The sequence below is a fragment of the Equus asinus genome, chromosome 20 (assembly GCF_041296235.1).
Source record: "Equus asinus isolate D_3611 breed Donkey chromosome 20, EquAss-T2T_v2, whole genome shotgun sequence".
Classification (NCBI taxonomy): domain Eukaryota; kingdom Metazoa; phylum Chordata; class Mammalia; order Perissodactyla; family Equidae; genus Equus; species Equus asinus.
The window spans coordinates 81,439,344-81,444,619 of record NC_091809.1 but is presented as its reverse complement, the minus strand read 5'-3'; the positions used below and the strand labels follow the sequence as shown (position 1 = coordinate 81,444,619).

The 5,276-nt window shown below is 55.0% G+C and overlaps 1 long non-coding RNA gene across 2 annotated transcripts; it reads right to left on the bottom strand.

The window, feature by feature from the left end:
• Positions 1-296: 296 nt before the first annotated feature.
• On the bottom strand, positions 297-3,683 carry LOC139041129 (uncharacterized). Of its 2 annotated transcripts, none has more exons than XR_011495808.1 (3): positions 2,872-3,683; positions 2,514-2,712; positions 297-1,769 (listed from the first exon to the last, which is right to left on the bottom strand). It is a non-coding gene; the product is annotated as an uncharacterized lncRNA (long non-coding RNA). The 2 variants fall into 2 exon arrangements; XR_011495809.1 differs by having other exon boundaries at positions 297-1,216; positions 2,872-3,681.
• Positions 3,684-5,276: the final 1,593 nt, after the last annotated feature.

Sequence of the window (5,276 nt, the reverse complement as noted above, 5' to 3'; positions counted from 1 at the left end):
AAGACAAAATTGGCCCATTCACAACAACGTGGATGGACCTCGAGGGTATTATGTTAAGCGAAATAAGCCAGTCAGAGAAAGACGAGCTCTATATGACTCCACTCATAGGTGGAAGTTAGTATCTTGACAAGGAGATCAGATCGGTGGTTACCAGGGAAAAGGGGGGGTGGGGGGAGGGCACAGAGGGGGAAGTGGTGTACCCACAACATGACTAACAAAAATGTACAACTGAAATCTCACAAGGTTGTAATCTATCATAACATTAATAAAAAAAAAAAAAAAAAAGATACCCCCTATAAACTCGCCGATTCAGCTGTTTGTCCTCTCAGTGCCTTGCAAGAGCTCAGAGTCGGTTGTCAGTCACTTACACGCTCGAGTGAATTAGTGCACTCAGCTCCTTCCTGAAGGAATGTCTCAGGGCACACCAGGAAGGGGTACTAAGGGGTGTGGGAAAAAGTAATAAAGATGAAATGTTTATGATGGCTTTTGGTTTTTTTTGAGGAAGATTAGCCCTGAGCTAACTGCTGCCAATCCTCCTCTTTTTGCTGAGGAAGACTGGCCCTGAGCTAACATCCCTGCCCATCTTCCTCTACTTTGTATGCGGGACGCCTACCACAGCATGGTGTGCTAAGTGGTGCCATGTCCGCACCTGGGATCCGAACCGGCGAACCCTGGGCCGCAGAAGCGGAACCTGCGCACTTAACCGCTGCACCACCAGGCCGGCCCCAATGGCTTCCTCTGATAGCGGAGAAAATCAAGATTCAGATAGTAAAGGGACTCATCCAGGGTGGGGAAGGAGCTGAGATATTGACTTGCGTCTTCAGACTCCAAGCCTTGCACTCCCACATGCTTCAAAGAGCATCCAATGCAACTGGAAGATTCACAGGACTGGAGATGCTGTGGGAGTTTCCCATGTGCACCTGGGGTGGGGACACTTGTGCTGTCGGGGAGATCAGACGACGAGAGGGAACCATTGAGTGCCCTCTATGTCGTAGACACCTAGCCAGGTGTTAAGCCCCCCCTACAGACGAGGAAATGAAGGGGTGGAAACCTCCTTGGGCATCTGGAAAGTGGTGCAGCTGGCACTTCCTCCCAGGCTCCACGCTGTGTTGGTGCTTCTCCATCTGCCCCAGATCCGTCCTCTGTCCTGCTCTGTGTCCCGGAGGTTGGCTTCTGTGGATGCTTCACCCTTCCTTTAGGTTTGGCCAATGAGAGGCTGTGGCAGGAGAGCAGAGAGAGAAGAGAGCGAGGTCAAAGCATTTGGTCCTCCTGCTCCCCTCTGCATGGCCACAGTCCTGGCAGCTCCGCCTTCTGCAGCTCCGCCTTCTACAGCTCCAAGCACCACTGGCTCTGGGAGCACCATGGCCACCTCTCAACCTGTGGGCCTGGGAGGGGAAGCGCTGCTAGTCTGGCTGCTCCTCACCCTCTGTTGGCTCCCTTCCCCCTGCGCACCCTTTCATGATCTCCCTTCAGCCCCTCACCTCGAGGGGCCCCATTTCCTCCTGGAACTCCGGTCAGGACTGAGCTGGACCCTTCTCCTACCTTCCTGACCTGCTCCCTCTCTCCATTAGGATGCCCCCCAATACCCCATCCCTGCCCGCCTGAGACAGGCAGTGACTTGGCAAAGTCTGCTTCCCCCAGGGCCTCCTGAATCGTTTCTGGGCTGGTGCTGCTGTGGAAACAATGAGAGGGAGGTCTCCAAGGGCTGGGACTGGCTCCCTCCACGTCTCCCGTTTCCTGGGACAGGTCGGATCTCCTGGGCTCCGGACCTAGAAGAAGCAGAGTGCCCCGCTGGGAGGTCTTGGGAGAGGAGAGGTCAGGACCCAGGCTTGTCTGCCCCTGCCCCAAGCTGGGGGTGAGGAAGGTACCAGAGACAGGGGAGGAGAAGCAGCAGGGGCTCCTCCTGCTGAGCTGCAGGACCCTTAGGAGTCGCCCAAAGCAGCCCTCTTGGTTCAGTGGCGGGAACAGGCCCAGGAGTGAGGGACAACATTGAGGTCACTAGGCGGATGCCTCCTAAGCCTGCTTCAAGCCCAACCTCCCTCCTGAGCACCACCACAGACCTCCACGTGCTCCAGAGACCCTCGCAGCCCACGGGAACCAACACCCAACTGGTCCCCTCCCTCCCTGTTCTCTCCCCACGTCCCCTCCATCAGGGAAAGGCACCAGAAGGCTGGAACCACCCCTGGCGGTCTCTCTCCACCCCCAACCCCTGACCTCATCCAGGTTCTCATCCAGTCCAGCAAGTCAACTCTCTAAACAACTCCCGACTGTGTCATCTTCTCTCTGGGCCGTTGCCGCTGTCCTAGTCTGGGCCTCGTCATCTACACTCAGTTCCAACAATGGCCTCCCCGCCTGTCTCCCTGACCCTAGTCTGGCTCCCTCCACTCTGTCCTCCGTTCGTCAGCCAGAGCGGGCTTTCAGAAATACAAATCTAAGCGTGTCTCTTCCGCGCTTAAATGGGGCCCAGACTCTTCGACTTGTGTGGTACAGCCGGGCCTCCCTCTCCACCTTACCTCTAAATCAAAACCCTATTTGATGGTCCGTCATCCACGGGTCTTCGCTGGCGTCTTCATGTGCGGCTCTGAGTCCGTTTCAGAATGGCCCCCGCCTCGGGAAGGGCTCCTCCTCGTTCCCACCAGCGCCAGCATCACCCTCGTAGTTTGGATTTCTCCAAAGGCAGAGTGTGATGGCGGGCCTCGGCGCGATGGTTCCCTGGGGAGGCGATTCCAGGAAGGAGAGTGAGGGAGAGTGGGACAGGGAAGGAAGTAAAGCCCAGCTCGGGTGTGTCACATCCATCTCCACAGTGGGCGACAGGGCCACACCCCACCAGGACCCTGCGAAGCCTACAGAACGCCTGTCAGGACCACGCACCTGCAGGATGGGAAGCTGGAAGTCGATCTGCTGACTCTTGCCCCACCCGGTGAGGACCTTTAGATTTCTTGGCTGCGTCGCCTGCCCAAGCAAGCTCCTGTGGTGCTGAAGAGCCTACGGCCGACGTGGAAACTCATGGCTCAAGCTTGCGGTAGGACGCTGGCCACAGGAGGTGAGCCTTGGCTGAAATCAGAAGTGAGCCAATGGATATGAAGATGGTTTCTGAAGTGGCTGTACAGAAACATTCCTTAATCAGTCGGTGCATCTGGCTTGTTGGAGCTCAGCTGCGCATGAGCTTCCCCGAGTTGCTAAAGAAGAGCCTGTGATCAGAGTGTACCTGAGAGCTCTGGAAGGAGCATGGGCTTTGCTGACAGACTTCTTGGGTTCAACGCTGCTTTGGCTGGCACCTGCTGTGGGACCTCTAGCAGCCCACATCACCCTTGAGCCACCATGTCCTCGGCTGTAGAACAGGGACGATGGTTTCTACCATACAAGGCATTCACCAGAATCAAATGTGTCCTCAGAAATGAATGCATACGGCAGAGTCTGATGCTGAATACAACTAGTCACGGCTGTTTCTTTCCTCTCTCACGAAGCTGCTGCCCTAGACCCTCCCTCACTCTGCTCCCTCAGCCGGGAGTACCCCATCTCCTCCAGGCCGTGGTGTGGCCTCCCACAGACACCCTGCCCTGGATTTTGGGCCAGCGCATCGGTAATCCCCTCCCCCACTCCCCTGCAGAAGCAGCTTCTGTGGGAACAGAGCGGAGGTGACAAAGCACACCACACAGCAACCACTTACTTCTTTTAAATCCCATGAGCCGTGTCTGTCTTTCCCGCAAATCCCTCTTCTGATCGGCTGCCTTCTCACACAGCGAATTGAGGGAGCCAGCGCCTCCGGGTCTATTCCTCCACGCTCATCCCTGCCCTTTGTGTTCTGGCCTCTGCTCAGATGGCATGGGTTGAACTTTGGCCCCCACCAAATTCGTATGTTGAAGTCCTAACCCCCAGGACCTCAGAACGTGACCTCGTTTGGAAACAGGGTTGTTGCAGATGTTCCTTAGATAAGATGAGATCATGCTGGAGCAGGACAGCCCCTAATCCAATGACTGCTGTCCTAACAAAGAGGCGGGCTTGGGCACAGGGACACACACCCAGGAGAGCTCCACGCGAGGAAGGGCACTGGGCTGCACAAGCCGGGGAACCGCCAGGAGCCAGGAGAGAGGCCTGGAACAGGTCCTTCCCTGGCCCCTTCAGAGGGAGCATGGCCCTGCGGACACCTTGATCTTGGACTTCCTGCCTCCAGAACTGGGAGACGACATCTTTCTGTTGTTTTAAGCTTCCCAGCCCCCACCCCCGCCCTGTGGGTACTTTGTTCCTGCAGCCCAGCAAACCCGTACATGACCTACAAGGGCAACGTTTTTTGTGCTACAAATATTCTTTTTCTATCCTTCCCTTCTCATCCACCCTTCATGTCTCTGTTGATGTGTTTATCTTTCTCGACTCCCCAATGGACTGTGACCCTCTTGAAGGCCGGGGCTGTGTCATTCTCATGGTTGTAGCCTCAGAGCCTGGCCCATGGGAGTCATTCAGTAAGGGTTTGCTGGAGAATTCTTGAAAGAGGTAATTTGATGCTTGCCCTGGAAGGGTGGTCCGGGTTTGGATAGGCAGAGCTCCCAGAGGAAGGCATTCCAGGGAGGAGAACGGCCTGAGCAAAGGCACAGAGGCAGAAACGAGCCAGCAGCCCACCGGTGGCTGGTGCATGGGATTCTGGTAAGTACAGAGGCAGCGTGGGGCCAGAGGGCGGGAAAGGTGGGTGTCAGGGAATGCATTTGATTGGGTAGGTGATGGGGTAGTGGAAGCTGTGGAAAGGAGACAGAACAACATTAGGCTCTGGGCAGATTATTCAGCTGCAGAACGGACTAAAGACCCCGAGAGCAGGGAGCTGAGTGCCTGGGGCCACAGTCCAGGTGAGAGATGCCGAAGGCCTGAACCCTCAGCGGCATAAGGATGGGGAGAAGATGAGAGACCTGTAGGAGGAAGAAATGTGGGCCTGATGACTAGTTTGGAGGTATTTTCCCCTTCAAGGTGCCCGCCTCCAAGCTCCTCCTCTTTCTGAAGATGCCAAGCTGAGAATTTCCATGATGTCTGCGCTGACATATAAACCACCCCACCCCGGGCTGCTGAGGTTTCTGGTCCACAATTCAAAATGTCAGCTCATGGAAGCAGGTGATTTTTCCCCTTTTTTAATATCAGTTTTTAAAAATCTTTCATGAGTAACATAAGTTAACTGTATAAAAAATATAAAAATACTGTGGCATTGGATCTGATGAGTATAAGGCAAAAATTCCATCCAGTAAAAATGACTCTGGATAATCCGTTAAGTGGAAGGACCTGGGATATTAGAA